The following is a 20,661-nucleotide window of genomic DNA, read 5'->3' as shown; positions in this document are numbered from 1 at the left end:
CCAGGGCTAGTAGCAACACATTATTCCAATGAAGAGACCAGAAGCAAACATTACAGCAACTGACACACACGACCAGCACCACACAGTATAAGCAACGAATTACAGGACTGTATCTCCCTGCACAGACCTCATTGGCAGGCAGGGTGTGTACAATTCATTCAATGAGCCAATGAATTATTAACGTACAAGAAAGTGATCAATCTATAGGACTAGCAGGGTGTGGTACTACCATGAGTCATGGCTAGCAAATCACAAGACTGTCATCACACTTTCAGTCAAGCAACAAATCACTCTGTGTCATAGAACCACCAGCATCCAATCATCGATCATTTGACACGTTGTCACTCAACACCATCATATAGCATGAGGATTCAGCACAACATACTTTGATTCTCAAGTTTACAAGAAACATTGCACTACTGGCAAGACCCTGGGACAGCATGAAGAGCACAGTCTTGGATTTCTGCTACTTGCAGCACACAGCACTATCTACGTGCTGCAGTAATCCTCACCCAGCAGCAGGCCTCAGTGCACACAAAATGTATGTCGAGTAGTTTGAGGGTAGTTATATACAATGTGAATATTAGAATAATCTTGTTTTACTTGTCCTGATGAAGTGAATCAATTAAAACTAAGAATGCAAGAAATAATGGACAACTTGGAGTGTTAAATTAAAGAGAGGAAAAAGCACATGTTTTCAAACATCTGCCATTGAAAATGAAAATGAAGAAACCCTGCCACATCAACATATTTTAGGGGAGATACATTTACTACATAGGGATGGAAAAGATTAACAGGCAAAGGGCGTGGCAGGCAATGACCAAGAGGAGCAGCAAAAGGAGGCCATATAGGACGATGATGGGGAAATGAAGAAGGGGGGCAGGAAGAGTGGGCAGAGCCATAAGAAATAGAAGAGCTACCAGTGGTTAACGAGTCGCCAAGACACATTTTCAAGAAAGAAGTAAAAGTTCTGAGTAAGGGCTTAACATTCTGCCCTGATAACAAATATGATGGACAAGTATACAGGGAATAGAAAAGTCAGTGAGCTCTAAGCCTATTGAGTCACCAATTACAATAGGTGACATACCAATACTTCTGGTAATGGATAACGGACCAGATAGCATTATAGCAACAGTGCTTGGGAATGATGTACAAGAAGGCTGTTTCTCAGCTAGTTTGGAACAACTCGGTATTGATTCATTTACACCTAGGTAGTCCATGAGTCTCTTTGAGACTCTAGAAATATTTGCAGACTTAGTCATAAAGGATATGAAGAAAACAAATGTGAACTTTAACAATAAAAAAAGAATTTAAGCACGGAACAGTGGCAGGCAATACAACACTCGAGATTATGCAATTGTGATTAAACTAACGACAATGAGGGAAATAGTGTGATTCCACGTGTCAAGAAATATATTAGTGAATCTCACAGACAACTCAGTAACACAAGCTAGAGTATGATAGCAAGTTACAAGTTGACAAGATTGAGGGTGCGTAGAATGAGAAGAAAGGCAGTTTTTAACCAGCACTCATCCTATAATTCTGACCTTATATTTCCTTCCCAAAGTCCAGAAGAAGAAGAGACCCTGGCATGCTGATGCTGGCCACAAATGGCTTTCCCTTATTTGGAGAAAACCTATATTTCTAAAGATGCATTCTTATTTATATGTTTTAGTTCCTAACCCTCTTATCTGAGAGATGCAATGAGTTGCTCAGTAAAATAGCAGACATACCGTGGGACGATTCTTACACCATGTGATGCTGGAGTTTGTACCCCTATATACTTCTTTTGCCAAGAAGCAAGGGATACAAGCAAGTATGCATTTTTATAAAATCAAAGTAATCTAATTACAGTGATCTCTCACAGGTGATCTTTGCTATGTTAAGGTGTTGAATAGAACATAATACCTTTATTTTCTATTTTGTTTTATAGAACCTTGTTTTTTTAGCTCTTACTAAAGAAATGTGTTTGTGCTTAATGGGAAGAACCATTGGTGCACTTAGCAGTTTATCCGTATTCTACAGAGAAAATACAGATGTGGAACAAATATATTGATGGTTTGCTTTTAATTTAGAATGTAACTAAAAAGGATATGCAATATTTTATAAATATTATGAATACCAATGATTGTAATGTACAGTTCACAGCGCATTATAGATGAGAAGAGTGAGATATCTAGAGTTGAATATTAGAGTAAAGTTTAAGAGTACCCTCTATTGCAAAGAGACATGTACATATTCCATTTTGCATTGAACCCCATAAGTTTGATATGGAGCATACCACTCCCGAGGTTTATACATAAAGAGAGAATGGTTCAGATGAGAAGAAACACGTAAGATTATCTCAGCGGGTAGCCAAAGGTTGCAATAAGAACAGTAGGTAAGTGGCGAATGCTGCCTATGAAAATACATGTGAATGAAAACGAGATGACCCTTTGCATTCAAAAGAGAAACAGAATAAAATAGGTGCCTATAGCCCTGACCCTAGGATATTTGTACTACTTTTAATAATCAAAGAGAACTATACTGTAAACAACCATTTGAGAATATGAACAATGGACCCAGATCTTGTATGACTACACGGCTGAAAACAAAAGAAGATGGATTTATGAAATGCCCCAAGTGCAAAGGTTGCAGATATGGAACAGTTACAAGGAAATACATAAATACATTGGCTTGACAAAGAAAGAGATAATCTAATACGAAAGTCGATATAGCTGGTATGTTCTAATATGTATATTCTAAAAAGGGATTGTAAAAAGTGGTTTGTTAAGAGCACATTCTGTGAAGTTCTAACTCAAAGTTTACATTAGTTGAGGGCCATTAAGAATCATTACTTCACATATCCGTTGACCATGCAGTTTGCAGGAGGTGATTTGACCAGATGCCCATACATCGGTGTTGGGGTGATAGGGAACATAATTTCAGACAAAACGAGGCAAGAAAAATTATTGATTTGTAGACATAAATCCCAACATGAAAATAACATGAATTGAAGAATTCGATGACTTTGTGGAGGACTATATCCAAATATCTAGTGGATAGAACAATTTAAGAGTTCTGGCCTTCATTCATATGTATGAACTGTACGTAAATGATCTCCTTGGTACTTAGATGATGTGTGCCCTATTACACAAATCATTGTTTGGCTGCAGACTATTTCCCGAGTTTAAAATGTATAGTTAGATCTTCAGTTAAAGAAATTGACTAGATTGGTGTCTTTAGTCGATAAGAATGTGATATTGTAATTCTCTCCCATTTTCTTCCCTTCCATGAAATGAATATCTTCATTTGCCTATTTTATCTGAGAAGATTACTTTTTTCTGAATTTGATTAATCATTCTCTTTTGGTAACTAAATACTTCTTAAGGTGTTCTTCCAAAGCTTAAAGGTAATAAAAGTTCAGAAAGGCAGCTAGAATCTAGAAGAGTTTATGCCTTTCCCCTTCTATTTTAATTATTATTTCATTGTTTATCATATGCGTAATTGTATTAAAATTAGGGCTTAGACATAGTGATGGCAGCTAAACGCACCAATGAATTGCATTTTTAGTGTGCTTGTCTTTCCTCTTTTCAAGTCCTAGTTGTTGTTATTTAATTACTTGACATGTGCATTTTTAAAATCATTGGGAAAGTTGAAGTCATTTATAAACTGGATTATAAAGGGATATGCCTATTGCACAAATTGCAAAATAGCAAATTTGCACAGTTGGTAAATATATGGATATAGTGCAGTATCTAAGCCTACATTTGTAGTCGGAGGGGTAGTAACATTTTACCTGGAATATGCACATATTACATAATGTGCTTAGTTTGGAATTTTTCACAATTTGCAGTATTACAGTTGTTGAAGATGTTGATAGGTAAAACTTACATAAGTTACTACAAGTTTATGTTTACATATATTTCAAATATGGAAAATATTTTTAAAATTGGAATTCACTATGGACATTTGAATCCAATCATGTGAAAGGTGGAAGTGAAATAGTTATGGATGCCTAAATATACAATAGTACTTTATGCCTGGTTAAATTAGGAATGTATTAATAAATGGAAATAAGGAGAGATGGAATTTTTATTAACTATTGATTTCAGTGGAATGAAAAAACAAGCATGGCGGAATATGGCTTGGCCTGCAATGTCCTTAACTTCATTGCTGCCTGTGACTGTCGATTGATTCGAGAACCATCAGGGTAATGGATTGTGTGCAAATAGCTACATCATGCCTTTGTCAGGTTTTAATACAATTGGCGGAGAGAGTGCAAAAGATTGTTTGGTGTTCGAAGTTCAGTGGTTCAAATTGTGGAAATTGCTCTGGGGGCTGTTTATCTGTGCCTCCCCATCTATCTGACCATCGTGTGACAGCCGTCAAACAATCTGAGGTGGGACATATCTCTGCTGTGCTTATTATTATTATCATTGTCAATGCTACTCCGTCGGGCCATCCATTCAGATATTGGGCCTCATTCCGGGAATGGGGAAGAGCACTGGGGAATGGGAAATTACCACCCTGGTTAACTCGGAATAGGGCGGTAATTTCCCATTCCACCAGGGCGGTGCCGGTACGGGTCCGGCGCCGACCAAGGCGCTAATAGCGCCATTGGTTAGCGCCAGACTCGGAATGAGGCCCATTGACTATTTCGTCTTTCTGGAGAGAGTGAGGGAGAGAGCGAGGGAGGTGGCTGCGACAGTCGCAGTGTTCTTTTTTTTTCCTTCTCTCGTACTGATTTACTTGGATTTACTCAGAACTTTGAATTGGATCTGCAGGTACTTGAGTACCGCACTCTCGAATATCTTTTGTGACACATAACTTTTGTATCTGTATCTCTGCCTGTAACTCTGAGTTCAGTCAAAACAGGGCCTCATTACGAGGTTGGAGGTAACCATGGCGCTATTAGCGCCATGGCTGCCTCCAAAACCTTACCGACTCCGCCCTGGTGAATGGAGCAATTACCGGTCCATTCCAAGTTTGGCCCTTCCCCATTCCCATTTGGGCTAAATGGGAATGGGGAAGGCGCTAATAACGGTACCGGAAATTGCGGTAACGTTATTAGCTCTAAAGTCCCTTTGCGGGTCCTGTCCTTAACGTCTGGAAAAACCAGGCGTTATGGGAGGACCCGCAAGGGGAACTCGTAGTAGGGCGGTAAGGGAATACAGGCACCGGTGCCCTTACGGTGCCGGTAATCCCTTACCACCTTCCTCGTAATGAGGCCCACAGTGTACATGTGCCGAACTGTTGCAACTCTAAGTGACTGTCTATCAAACAATTAAGGGCATTGAGGCATCAAGGTAATCTCAGCACTGGTAAGCCTCTGCAAACAGCTCCTATACCCGGGGGGCCGTACTGATCCTGCATTCCGAGTTGAGTCAGGAGAGAAACTGTTGGCGATAAGGCCTTTGATCTCCCCAATGTTGTCTTGAAAACACTCGAAATACTTGATGTTAGATTAACCTTATTCTATCTTAGTCCAGGGAACTATTCCAAATAAATACTAATGTCTGACAAATCTGCAAAATGTCCATTGAGCAAGGAGTGAAAGTCGGGAGAACAGGCAGTAACGCCTTTGAGCTCCACAACGCCTTAATTGCTAGTCTCATCCGCGTGATCAAACTTGTTTGAAAGTTACATTGTGCTGTGTTGCGCTGAAATCTTTGTTGGGTGAGTGACTGTGGGCAATTATTGGCTTTAAAGTCCCTGATGCCCTGACTTCTGCTTGACGATTTTCAATTTGTCTGGCAAGTGGCTGAGTGGGGTGAGTGACTGTGGGCCATAGTGCCTTTAAACCCACCTTCCTTGGCTTTGCCGTTGAGGCTGTTTAAGACTGCGTATAGATTTATTGGAATCGAATTATTAATCCGGTGTGTTAAGAGAGATTTCTGAGAGCGATAGTGGGCCACACGAGCCTATTGAATCTATACATTTTGATTGATAAAAGTGGCCTCAGATAGGGTTTAATTTGCTTTCTCTAAAGCCATTTTATCCTATCTGAAGCCAGTCTATTATGTCCCATGCTGTCACAAGGAATCAAAAGAAAGCCTCTATGTCTATTTTACATAAAAATGATTGTGTGTCAAATTGGGACAGTGCCAATAGAGTTGTAAAGCAGGTAAACCTAGCAATAAGTGATTTGTCTCTCAGTGCGGCTGAAGGAGGAGATGCTCTAGAGGCATCACTCGTACAAACCATACAAAGTGATCTGGGGCTTCTCGCCCCTGTTTTGGTTGCACAGGAGGAGATAAGTCTGAGTGAAGTGCCGCAGGAACTAACTACCTCTATCACATCTGACAATCTGCTACACAAGGCGATAAAGAGGAAATTACAGCTTCAGGATTTAACTCAAGATGATGCATCAAGGTTTATTAGGGAATCAGCAGAAGTTGGGGGGAAAGTTTGACTCCTAATGATAGGGCCCGGGAGGAAGCACTATCATCTAGAGAAGGTGACTTTATCTCTGGCTCTCCCTCACAATTAACAGAATTGCTTTCCTCTAGTGACCTGTCACAATTCCCTGATACCAGCAATCAAAGGTCTTTTACACCATATGCTCAGAGAAGTGGACGATCACATCAAACTTACATCTCCCTCCATCTCTGCCCTTAATTCTATTCTTAGTGCCCAGGTTGAGTTATACGATAATATAAGGGATGAAGTGAAGGCCCATACCCTCATGTTGTGAGCTAAATGTTAAAATCAATTTTATGATCAATTGGTCCCTCAATTCTAAATTTACGACACCAGAGTGTGACAAATCAGTTGGCACAAATTAGTTGGTATTGCTTTTATGCAAAGTGACTTCTCCAACTAATTTACAAGCTTTTGCCCAAAAACATGGGAGGAAAATGCTCCAAAAAAAAGCCAAACAAAAATCTAAAAATGGAAGGAGAGAACAATTGAGAAACAATTTGAGAAAATGTCTCCAAAATGTACATTTCAGTGATGAAGACTCAGGAAGAGGTGATAATCATGGGATGATTGCTGAAACATATAATAGCTCAACCACTGTAAAAGTTGTAAAATAGAAAATGGAGCACACTTTTGGCGCCAACCTGATGTTTTTCTGGTTGGGTGTGTGGCCGTGATGAATAACAACAAAATCAGTTGTTTGATGATCTTCGGGTTTATTTGTGCTCTCAATGCAATGAATCCTTCAAAAAGATATATTTTGACTCCTCAATTTTGGTTCCTCTACGTGAGTTTCACCATCGAGGAAAGATGGCTCATCAGGAGGAAAAGAGGTAGTATGTTGTACATCAATTCAATTCATTGAGGTTGCTTAAACATACACTTTCATTGCTTGTTCATTGATTTATAAGTGTGTCTAAAAAAATATAAAGTGAGGTGAATAAAGATGAACAAAGTAAATGCAATGAAAAGCTTTCTGTATATCTGCAATGAACTGGGTTTCAGGAATAAGTTCTAAGTGAAGCCAACTCACCCCGGGTTTCTGTGTTGCTGATTGAAGAAAGGGGGTAAACTCCTTGTAATAGTAATGGCCCAGTATAGGGGCTCACATCAATGGGGCCGATCCTTTTTTTAAAGTTGGATGGCCCTGTGAAGAGAAAATAAAATATTGAAAAAGATGGTTGGTCTAAAAAGGGAAAAGGGGGGGCTAGGTGTGGGGTGCGATGGCGGGGATGTGAAGTCAAAAGTAGAAAAGTTCAAGGTCTTAAAAATTTGAGTTTAGGCCCAATAATGAGGGCAAAAGTTGATAGCTCACCTTTCTTATATATATCTGACTGAAACTGTACTTTCAGTCAACTTTCGGTAGAGAGGAGCGCTGATCAGATAAGATTCGGCATTTAGAAAAAGGTTACTGTGATAAATACATACGTGTGACGTCATCGCGTTTGAATTACGTATGCGTGATGACACCATCATCTGTTGGGGTCGCGAGTAAACAAAGGCCGGAGCCTTTCAATTGAAGTGAAGCCGGATCTCAAAGCGTCAATGCGCTTGAAATAAATGTGTGCGATGACATCATCACGAGTCATAATTGCAAATCTATAAATTCTGGGCCTATCATTTAAAGAGGAACGGTTTTTCAGGGTTTGGCCCAATCATTTCTAATGAGGACTAGTTTTTCAGGGTTTGGGGCAACGTGTATAGCCGGCCATAAAACCAATCACCTACATGTAGAATGCAAATATGGTTTGTCTTCAGTAATACATTTAGGTTTTGGAAACGGTTGATACATTGTTAAAGGGAAGTTGGTATTTAGAAAGGTGAGGACACGTCGAATGGTAAATAATCTGGGAAATAAATCTAGATAAATATGATGATGCTGAAATGATAGAGATTCGGGAACTACTTGTGGACATGATTACGCATTTCTGTATACAGATGTGAAATAGATGAGGTTTGGGAATATCATAGATGAAGGGATTTTCGCACAGTTAATCTTGCTGGTAGATCAAGAGTTCTATGTTTTGTATGGTGGAAATAGCTAGCCTTTTCCACAGTTACATTATAGATAGTTAAAAAATTAATTGGGCCTCATTACGAGTTTGGCGGTAGCCATTAGCTCCATGGCTGCCCGCCAAACCGGGCCCCATTACCGGGTTCCCAGAATGAGGAATTACCGGGCCATTCGGAGTTCGGAGGGCCCGGTAATTCCTCCCTCTAGGAACCCGGGCCTGGACCTTCCCCTTTCCCATCTGAGCCCCCATAGGGCTCAATGGGGATGGGAGAGGGAGCTAGCAACGGGCCGATTACGACCGGCCCGTTGTTAGCTCCCTCTTCCCCTCACGGGACCCGGTAACAACGCCAGGTTTTACCAGGTGTCTTTACCGGGTCCCGCGAGGGGACCTCGTAATTTCGCAGAACGCGTTCAATGGGTCTGCCTCCATTAGCGGAGCCTGTTAACCCGTTCCGTGAACCTTATAATGAGGCCCCTTGTCTTGGTCCAATCCCGTGGAGCAAATGTCCATAATGGTAATCCACTTTGCTTCTTTCTGTCTAAGTAGCTTTTCCATGTTGCCACCTTGTGGCGGCATGTCCAATTTCTCCAGACCCACAACTTAGAGAGCTTGTAATTTTTGTAATTTTACATCTAGGTGTTCTGTGATGAAATGTGCTGCCAATGGGTATCTTATGTCTTTATTTTGTATTGCTCTAAGGTACTCCATTAGACTTACTTTATGATTTTGTATCGTGCTTCCAATATGCCCTTTGCTGCAATGACATTGTATACCATATATGACATATTTTGTATTGCAGTTGATAAATTGGTAGATCTTATTCTGTGTTCCATTTTGCAAGTCTATGTTGGTTTTGCCATTCATCATATGTTTACATATTTTGCAGTTCCCACATTTGTAGTTGCCTATGATGGTAGGTAAATGCCACATGTCTGCCAGAGTGGATGATTTTTTGTCAGGTTACATGTAGCTTGGGTTCACTTGGTTTATGATAGTTCTTGCCTTTCGGTAAGTCATGCATGGTTGTGGACTGTAAACCTTGTACTGTCTCAACCAAATACAGATAAATCAGATATCGTTACACCCCATGTATAGATTTAACCAAAATTGACACTGGTTGCCGTTCCTCCCCAATAATAAATTCTATGAACCATGCACACAATAATAATAGCACTCTGACCACCATGCCCTCTGCTGTTGTGGATCAAATAAAAATGAGAAATCAGTCTCCCAGAATAATAGTGCATGCAACTCAAAATACATTAGTAGGCACGGGGAAAGCACACACCATATCTACACAGACATGTATCATAAAGGGAAATGATGTAATTCAGCCAATAGCACTGGATGAAGTGTCCGCTGCATCCCTTAGAGGGGTAAACAGCAAATCAGGTGGTCTTCCAATTGTTCCTAAATCCCCAACATTGATGGCAAAGGAAAAATGGGCTAGTATATTCAATTGCACAGTGCAAAAACATAATAGAAACTTTGACATGGGTAATGAAAGGGGAAAATCTAGGTGCAACAACACAGAAGGATTGCTGGCCCAATTACTCCCTGAACAAAATTCAAACAGAATGACTCCCTCAGTGAGCCCTGAGGTTGTAAATGAATAGAGTGAAGGTACAGGTGATCGAGAGCTACTAATTCAACTATTGGACCTACAGCGCGTTAGGAAATTTGGGCCTAAAGCGAGCGCATATGCCCGAGCAAACCCTGAGAATATTACACCTTTAAAAGGGAAAGGAAATATGCACTTTAGGGGGACAGAAGCAAAAGGTGTGCACACAGTGTACTTGAATTAAGACCACACATCAATTTGGATATTACTCTTAATAGGGCATGTCTTTTGAGATTGGTGAACCAAATTCCCACATTAGAAAAAATTACAACCAGGGATATTTATTTTGTAATTTTCCCCCTAGAATCCCATACAGATTTAGTTGAAGTGTGGTGGAGATCCTCCTTTGTAAAAAAAAGAACGAGTTGGGATGAAAGTAGCGAGTTCCAAACATTCTGCTGTTTAGTCTATACAGAGAGTAGTGAGATTAAAACATTGGCTGTTTATCAGTTGTTAACCTCTTAAAGAGAGAAATAGCTGGAACCCAAATAGCTCCTCCTTACCTCTCCTATCTTCTCTCATTCTACACCCCCTCTCGCTCCCTTCGTTCTGATGATCTCTTCTTACTTTCAGTTCCCCCGCCCCCTTGTGCCTCTTCTCGTTTCCGTTCCTTTCAGCTCATTGCCCCCTTACACTGGAGCTCCCCACCTTTTTCTATCCATTCCTCCCCTACCTATTCCTCCTTCCGCTCCTCTATGAAATCTCTCCTTCTTCATTCCCCTCCCTGATCCCCTTTCCCCTCTCACCCTTCTCTCCCTTCTTCTTGTTCTCTTTATCTTTCCCCTTCTCTTCTAAATCTCCCTTCTTCCTACTACTCAATGTACTCACTGCTCTCTCTCCCTCTCCTTCCTTCTCCACCCCCCCCTCCTCTCCTCAAATGCAAATTGTTCTACAAGCTGATTTTCTGGTTTGACTCATGTTTACCGTTATTGCTTCTACTGTTCCATGTTTAATGTATTTTTGTTGTTCATTGTAAAGCGCCTTGGATTAGGGCGCTATATAAAATAATAAATGCAAATACAAACTCGGCAAGTGGATAATCATCTATGTTAGATAGAGAACTAAAATTACTTCATTGGAACACCCGAAGTTTCAACAGCTTTATGAAATACGAGGACCAAAATCAGATATTTTGAACCCAAGATATTATATTCTTTCAGGAAACCATGCCCATCCACGATATCTATTTAGACGGTTTCTCTATAATACAGCAGTTGCCAATTAAATCCAATCGGGGTAGGTGCTTCGGCAGATAATTGATAGCCTTAAGAAACTCAAAAATGAATGCCGTAAAAATAATCTAAAATTCTCTTCCTGGAATTCTTGCTGTGGAAATCACAATTTCGGAAACGGGTAAAAGTTTGTGTGCCATTTTGATAAATATCTATTGTAAATGAGTACTGGAGGGACAGGCTTGCTTCACTGATAAGATGTCTAATCTTTTGGGCACATGGCTTCTGACAAATGGACCTCACGTGCTTATGGCAGGTGATCTGAATTCCCAATGCTTTAAGTATGCCACAGTATAAAGCAAGGCAATGAAAATAGGGGGTAAACAATGGATAAATGTGATGAAGGCCTGGGACCTGTATATAATAAATGAGACAATGGGGAAAAAACTTGAATCTCAAGTGACCTGAAAAGGGGGTTCCCAATCATCCTGTATTGACTATGTAATCACATCCAAAACTTTGTTGGAAGCATGCAAGGACTTCCAGATCAGCACCGCTCCTTGAAGCAATCATAATATGCTGTTAACAGAATTTACTTTCGATGTAAAGCACTACTTATCAGGTGCTCATGGGAATCTAGTGACTAATTGTGCTGCAAATAGTATTCGGAAATTTACTAGAGAGGTGTTTCCCCGAAACAAAAATTGAAAAAACTGTCATAACTTCCTCCCTGGAGGGCCTGTCAAATGAATATACAAGTAAAGATTTTAGGCAGTTCATTTGGAAAAATGAAATACGCCAATATTCTTATTCGAAGAAAACAAGCCATGTCCATAACTCCGACAAAGAGGAGTGGGCCAGGAAAAGAGTACTCCGCCAACGACTCTGCTTTCTTCAATGAAACTATATCAACACAGAATCCTAAAAATTGCAAAGGCAAACCCTTCGCCAAGCTTATAAACATTGGCTCCTATCTCATAGATCTATTATGCTCCAAAGGGATGGTATGGTAACTGCACTAGCATCTCCAAGTACCCCAGGTTTTTGGTCACCAATTAATAATCTGCACAAACAACAGTCCGAGCTACAGTAATCTTCTGTTAATGAAGCCGTTTGGCGTACGCATTGGTTGACCCTTCAAGGGCAGAGCTGCTCTGAGGAAAAATCAAATATACTTTTATCTGAACACGATACACTAGCCTTTGAGGTGGAGGATGTAGAACGGCTGATACGTGAAGCTTCCACATCCTGAGCCTCTGGCTGAAACGGCCTAAATAACACAATCCTAAAATTAAATATTGGCTTGTGGTCGCATATTCTGTTCCTAGTATTTAGGGATATTATTAAGCATCGATCTATGCCAAATGCATGGAAAGAATCTTTCATTATCCCCATCAATAAAAAAGGGCAAGCAAACTAATCCTCAAAACTACAGGCATATAGCCCTGCTAGATGCCGATAGCAAGACTTTCGTGTCCCTTATTTTGTAGCATTTGGGGACCTGGATTAGAGATGCAGGCATCCTTTCTTATCTTCAGGAGGGATTCAGAAGGGGAATGGTCACAACCCTAAATGGGTTAATACTTTCTGTGTTAAAAGGCAAAATAGTTCCCTGAACAAATACATTGAACATAGAATTATATGTTGGTATGATAGATTTCTTGAAAGCATTCGATATGGTAGATCGCAATCTCCTATGGCAGAAATTGACTTAATGGGGCATACCTCGTCCATTACTCTCCATATTGATGTACATACATTCTGATAATTCCATCAGAATAAGATTGGATGATCAAGGTATAGTCACTGAACCCATCCCTAATACCAGGGGGTTGGGGCAGGGCTGCATATTTGCGCCTTGCCTTTTTAATCTCTATTTGGCCAACTTAAAGGATGTTCTAACTAGCGCAGGCCTGTTGAGTCCCCAGATAGGTGGACGGCCGGTGAGCTGGCTTGCCTATGCTGATTATATCGCTCTGCTAGCTTCAACTTCCATAGGGTTGCAAAGGCTATTGACAAAACGGAGTAATTTTGCCAGAGTAAACCATTTAGTAATAAATCATAAAAAGTCCTATGTTATTCGCTTCAGTAAACCGAGATTCATACAACAAAGCTATAGTTGTTCTACTAATTTAAACGGTATCTGATACTACGCATTTGGGTTTAAATCTTACGTCTACTACAAAAAGGGAGGATGTTATAAAATGTGTTTATAATAAGATTGATCCCCTGATTTTTCAAATGAAAAAAAATGCTCTAATCATTGCAAGTTTTAAATTAAACCACCGCTATCTTTTTACATTGGAAAGGTAATACCTAAGATACTGTAGAATCTGGAAATCGATCATCTATCAATTAAGTTGCTCTGGGAGCGATTGGATGGGGCGTTTATGGAAAAGAGTTTTTAATCTAACCATCTCAATCCCCATGGCCTCAATTAGGTATGGATTGGGTCTGCTACCTCTGGAATCTTGGTATCAATTGAGAGTGGTAACTACGATGTGGAATATTTATGCATCATCAAAAATTTCACTTTATATTAGCTTACTTGTGGAATTGCGAGCCCGTACTACTCACGTTCTAGCGAGTTTGTCCGGCTTTTTTCATTAAGAGCTTGGATAGTTGTGGGAAATCAGTTGAGGAATTGATCTCAAATTCCTATAGGAGTGAAGAAAAGACTAAAAGAGATGGATTGGATAAATACTATAAGTAGGGTTTGCAGTTATAAATTCCACTCTACGCTGTCTTTGGTTGAAAATCGTTTGCTACACTGCCAAAGTATCTAGTCCGATTTCCTTGCCATAAGACTCGAGATCAGTTCCTCCGACTTCGCTTGAATTTGCTGCCCACAGGTGAAATCCTATATTCAGGTGATTAAAATCATGATCCGACTACTGCAATATGTCCCTTTTGCAAGGATCAAGAGGTCATCCAATCATTAAGGCAAATACTGGTACAATGTCCATTGCTTATAGATGATAGAACCCTATACTTGGGATGCTTCTTTTCCCTTAAAGAGGACATTGCTCATCAGACTATATGCCATAGATAGAATGCGGGGCAGGAAGTGTTTTTAAATATGGAAGTAATCCGATGGTTGACTACTCTGGGTCTTTGCAAAGTATAATGTTGAGTTTTGTGGCTCGAGTTTGCTTTTATTCTTTACTTTGGATGAATTTTAATTTATTTTAGATGAAAGAAGATAGAATACTATTGTATCTCATTTTCACATAAGCTCTTTATACATGATTTTGTCTTAATGTATTAAGAATTGTATGATATATGATTATTTGTTTATCTTAAATCTTGGTAATCGTGGTGACATCATTAATGTTTTAATTGTTGTAATTATGAAAGATCATTATTTTTCTGATCATAACACAATAAAATAAAAAATAAAAAATACAATTGTTTCCAGTATTAGACATTTCTGTAAAGCTGCCTTTATAGGTTCATACAAATTGAGGAAGGGCCTAGCGATGTGGCTTGAATATTCAGAGAGGAGCCGTTCCTCTCGTATTCGTTTATCAGTAAAGGGCAAACTTGCAGTTTACAAACACAGTTGTCTTTTGCTCTTTCAAGAGGAGGTTATGTTACACAACTCACTGGTTCTGATTTTATAGAGCTTATAAGAATGAAATGCTTAGGGCCCCATTGCAATTTGAGCACCTGACAGGCACGCTGCACAAAGATTTCAGCACAGGGCACAGAGTGCTTTCTTGTACAGCTATCCTCCTGGCTTATATCGCCCCTGTCATTTCTGGGCTCAAAGCTGTACCCCGAAAACAATGTTTTTTCTGCGTATTGTTAACTTGCAGCATGGGAATGGCATCCTAAACCCGGGTTGCCTTTGGTCAAGTGTTGGCCTCATCCCACTAGACTACTGAATGATGTGTGTGCCTGAAATAACTTCCTTGACTTGTCCCGCTTAAGGAGGGGATTATGCTATCAGGTTAGGTGTGGATTGAAGGACTCGGATATTGCATTAATCAGATTGCTCTCACCCTTACAAGAACTACATTCCTTTCTCGGATGCATAACGGTGTTTGGTTGCAGTTGTGGTCAACAAACAACTTTTGTTTCATCATCTTCTGAGTGTGTAGATGTTTTTGAGCCCTGGCAAGAAGACCATCAGTTGTGTGGAAGTTAGTAAACACTAATCTTTTTACTGGGAAAATAATTGTTTGTGACAGTTTGGGTACTTGTGGATCCATCCAGGAAAGGGACTCAGGAAAAGGAATTTAGAATGGAAGATATGTTCAAAACATGTCGACATTAAAAGGATTGTCTACGTGAAGCAGTTTAGAGGGGCAATAGGTAGTTGCAAACTTTTAGTGTTCGTCTGTGTGATAGCTTTGAGATGCGCTACAGCTACCAAGTAAAATCGGTTCCATGTGTTAATATCCCCGCAAAAATATTGCCATACATAACGTCTGGCAGAGGGACTCCCAGGACCCCCCTTGTTAATTTGCATATTTAAGTAACTTGGGTCTCACCCTAAGTTACTAGGGGAATCCAGACGTGGACCCCTCGCTCACTATTCTTAGAAAGGCACAGATCCACCCTACTGATGAGGTCCAACCAGACCGAAACACGTGTCTGGGGTTTCTGTTGGTACTCTTATTCAGAGGAGAATTGCCTCGCTTTTCGGTGCTGGACTGCCCCAGGGCAGGACAAAGACTGATATGTTTAGGATATTTCTTCTCTGTGAAAGATAGTGAGCTAAAGACTCTGGGTAAGTCTCTCGTAACCAGGACTAACGTCTGGCAGAGGGACTCCCAGGACCCCCCTTGTTAATTTGCACCCTATTTCTGCAGCAATGTTAACCCATTGAACCTGTGGGGGACACCCCCGCAACCTCCATATTATTTTAAAGGGAGCGGGGGACACCCCCGCAGCCCCTGCCCCCATTTACCCCAAAAGTTAGCCCCACTAATAATATCCCCTATAGCCATTCCCGACTACCATATATCTGGCGATATTATTGGTGGGGATAATATTACCTGAAACCGTAAAATCATGGTGGATATTTGACCCAAGATTATCTTTTATTGAGTCAGTCAATCAGATTTATTTCAGTAAAAATACCATAAAATCACATTGCAATATAGATAAAATATAGAATATAAAACCGATAAATTCTGTGCCATATAGTAACACCAATCCAATGGCAGCAAATACACAGAGTCTATAAACAGACATATAAATAGTGCAAATTATATTCATAAGGAAGCTCAATATTCGTCAAACTCTTTTTCCTAATAGCCAAGGCCGTTCTCAAATATCTTTTAAATGCTTCCATATTGCAAACTCTGAATAGTAATTTAGGACTGCCTAAGTAGGAGGTCAGATGTGGCATGGCCTAGAATATACGGCGTGAAAGGGGCATGTATTTGGAGAACAACAGGGTAGAACAGATTGCTATAGATTTGTCGACACATTCTGGGATATTTTGCAAGCCTGGAACTTAGTAAGAGGGAGGAATCATTTGGTATTTTGATAATATATTATCTGAGAGTGCTTGTAGCCAAAAGGCAGGAAACCGGAAAGGCTGAATGAACAGATGTAGAAAGGTGACTACTTTCACAATACAGATATTTTACATAGTAAAACCAGGGCTAATTTACATTCAACACCATAGAAACATTCTTTTTTTTAAATATAGGATCCAGATACTTCCGTGGGGAGACACAGCATTGTTTCTATTTCTATGCCCAACACTGTACAGCAAATATCACTGGGAGCATTCATTGCTTCCAAAATAGTCTGGTAATACAACTGGGGGGACTCTAATGAATCAAGAAGATCGTATTATCATAGCATGGTTGAGATCTTATGTCCCCGATGCCTGAATCTCCCCAGAGTTCTCTGACCCCTGGGAGGGATAGGCTATTCTTTGCTTGTCAGCCCGTGGACCCCAGCCTTCCAAGATGGTGGATCACAGTGTGGTATGTCGCATGGATGTTGATCCAACTATTTGCCAATGCCCCTTTCAGCAGTGGCTGCCCTGTTGCTTTTATGGTCCGAAGTGTTGGCCTAAGCCTATTAGAGCAAAAACAAAGAGATGATGGCTGGAAGGTTTAGAATGAATCTTAACCACTGGCAATGCTCTGGGCAACCCTCCAGACCACCGTTCTTTGCCTGCCAAGCCATTACAGAAGGGGAAAGACCATATGCAAATCAGGCTTGGCCCCACCCCAAAAGGGGCAGTCCAACCCGAACTGCTAGGCCACATCCCTTCTGCACGAGACCACAATCATCCCCAAACATTTTTCGTCCTTGTTGGGGCTCATCAGTGAGGAGTAGCTTGGGTCTCTAGGCCCAGGAGGCACGGGACCCACGGCTGGGCATACCCGTCCCACTCGGGGTGACAAAGCAAAAACAAAGAGGGGATGGCTGGAAGGTTTAGAATGAATCTTAACCACTGGCAATGCTCTGGGCAACCCTCCAGACCACTGTTCTCCACCTGCCAAGCCATTACAGAAGGGGAAAGACCATATGCAAATCAGGCTTGGCCCCACCCCAAAAGGGGCAGTCCAGCCGAACTGCTAGGCCACATCCCTTCTGCACGAGACCACAAGCATCCCCAAACATGTTTCACCCTTGTTGGGGCTCATCAGTGAGGAGTAACTTGGGTCTCTAGGCCCAGGAGGCACGGGACCAACGTCTGAGCATACCCGTCCCACTAGGGATGACAAAGCAAAAACAAAGAGGTGATGGCTGGAAGGTTTAAAATGAATCTTAACCACTGGCAATGCTCTGGGCAACCCTCCAGACCACTGTTCTTCGCCTGCCAAGTCATTACAGAAGGGGAAAGACCATATGCAAATCAGGCTTGGCCCCACCCCAAAAGGGGCAGTCCAGCCCGAACTGCTAGGCCACATCCCTCCCAGCTGAGACAGAAAAACGGCCTGGAGAGAAGGATGCAGCTTTTAGAAGCAGAGCGGGATGGAGAAGAACAAAATAGGTGTTTTTGAATGCTGAACAAGCTGGAAAGTGTTATAAGTACTTTTGAGAGTTGCAAAAAGCATTGTTGAATACCGAACTAACTGAAATATTTGAGCATATTTAATACCAAACATGCTGCAAATTATTATAAGTACTTTTGAGAGTGCAACAAGCATTAATGAATACTGAGCTAAATGAAAGATATGATGAGCATATTTTGATTATAGCATGAGACAAATGCAAGTGGTGAGCATTTATGAATAAGGTGAAAGCAAGGTGGTGGAAAAGGGTGAACACCATGGAGTAAGTTGTGTGAGATACCAGTTATGGCGAAGCCAAAAGACTGCCAATGAGAGTCTGGTTGTGTGGGATACCGTTTTTGGTAAAGCCAAAAGACTGCCAAGGAGAATCTGAAATTAGTGTGGGCCAAAGATACAAATGTGTGGGAGACACAAGTTGTGGCAAAGCCAAGGATACTGCCAAGGAGAATCTGAAATAAGTGTTGGCCAATTACAGGTTAAGAGAGACAAAACCTGTGTTGGCAAAAACCTGAAGAATACAGAAGCATAAGAAAGTGCCAAGTGTTCTCAGTTGTGTGACCTGTAATGGGTGGACCGTGTGGTCTGACAACTGCATGAAAAGAGCCAAGGAAAGCAAATGTTAAGAAGCTGATATTTTGCAACAGTTACTGAGGTGAATGAGAAATGCAGAACGAGAGCAATCTATGTGAACTATTGAAAAGCCTGGATGATTAAGGAGTTGAACTGGAACCGGTTTGAAATCCAGGAGATTTGAACTGATTATAGCTGAAAGAGCTGACTTCTTGAGGAAGGGGACCCGCGAGACTTTGTGATCTGTGTTGAACTCTTGGGAAAAGGAACCCTCAGGCCTTTTGCAACTGTTCTGAACTTGGGGAAGGGGAAGCTGAAAATAAGCCAGGAGCTGTCAGAAGCTCAGAACTTTATTTTGAACACTATGGGCCTCATTACACGGACGGCGCTAAGGGTTTACCTGTACCGGTAAGGGCACCGGTACCGGTAAACCCTTACCGCCTTACTACGAGGTCCCTTTGCGGGTTGGTACTTTAACGCCTGCTAGTTAGCAGGCGTTAAAAACCAACCCGCAATGGGACCAGGGTGCTAATTACGGTACCGCAATTTGCGGCATCGTAATTAGCGCCTTCCCCTTTCCCATAGAGCCCTATGGGGCAAAAATGGGAATGGGGAAGGGCAATGGGGGAAGGGGGAATTAGCGGCCCGCCAACCTTGGACTAGGGCGGTAATTCCCCTTTCCTCCAAGGCGGTGCCGGTATTTTACCGGCATGGACCAAGGTGCTAATAGCACCTTGGTCCTCCGCCTACCATGTAATGAGGCCCTATGTCTTTTGCTGCTCACATCCCTACGCATTGCGTATATTTAGTTGTGAGGGCAAGTATAGGTTTTGGACACAGACAGAATTTTGAGTTGAACTTATTGTCACAGACTATCCTTAGTTTTCTTTAGGAAGTGCAATCCCACCTTAGCATAGGGCACATTAGCCCTTACTCCATCCTGACATTTAAGAAAAATAGAAAATTTACTTAGAAAGTTGAATCTGTTGTCTGTGTCTTACTTCATGATGCCTTCACAATTGCTGGAGGGCTTCCTGGCCAAGGATGGTAAAATGGAGGACCCGTCCAAACAAACGTCATGTTTCTTACTTGTTTCCTGTGGTTGTGTCCAAATAATGTTCCTAGGGAGCTAAGGTTAGCGCTGCCGATTCAAATGTGTCGGTGGATGTCGGGAAATCTCCAGATGAATCTTTAGGGCCTTTGTTCTTCTTGGTTCAGGTATCATTGCTTCCATTTATAACACATGCTGAATCCGTTGGTGGCAGGGGATGGTGGTTCACAAGCCAACTACCTCTGTGAGAAAGGCATCTTAGACCAGTTAGACTGAGAGACCAAAGGGCTCCAAAATCCTTCTGAGCCCAGAAATGATGGGATAATGTTAGACTGTACTCTTACTAGCTGGCCTCCTCTTTTTTAGGGCAAACCCTAGACAGAAGGTTGTGTATTTGCAACAATGGACTGGGCCAAGGGGAGACTGGGCCAAACACGACTCACAGCGATGGATTCTGCACTTCAGCTTAAACAAGACCATTCAGATCTGTACACAGGGAGTATAGCTTTCAGAAAGGAGGCTAAGTTCCATATTCAGGTGGACAAGATATTGCACGCAGATGCTGGACATAAGTAGTACTTCACATGTGCAACAAACAGTGACTTTTCAAAGAACACTTGCAGTCACAAAATGAGTCACTTTGCCAGCTTTCCTCTCGGACTCGAAGGTGTAAAAAAGGATAAAACTGGAAAATGCACTCATGGAATGGAGAAAGCCTGTAATTAGAGTGTCAGCTTGGTAATCGTTTTGCAAAACTTTAGAGGCCCTGACATTTGAATTGTTAACTAGCGGTCGTCCTTTAGTTGGCCATGGTACACAAACCTGGCTCATATTGCATGAT

The 20,661-nt window shown here is 41.3% G+C and overlaps 1 protein-coding gene across 3 annotated transcripts in view; it reads right to left on the bottom strand.

The window, feature by feature from the left end:
- The window catches only part of IP6K3 (inositol hexakisphosphate kinase 3), a 98,555-nt gene that overhangs the window by 30,959 nt on the left and 46,935 nt on the right, over positions 1-20,661 (bottom strand). The window lies entirely within an intron of this gene.

The sequence above is a fragment of the Ambystoma mexicanum genome, chromosome 13 (genome assembly GCF_040938575.1).
Source record: "Ambystoma mexicanum isolate Mex_15411 chromosome 13, UKY_AmexF1_1, whole genome shotgun sequence".
Taxonomy (NCBI): domain Eukaryota; kingdom Metazoa; phylum Chordata; class Amphibia; order Caudata; family Ambystomatidae; genus Ambystoma; species Ambystoma mexicanum.
The sequence above is the reverse complement of the archived record's forward strand: the minus strand, read 5'-3'. Positions and strand labels throughout refer to the sequence as shown.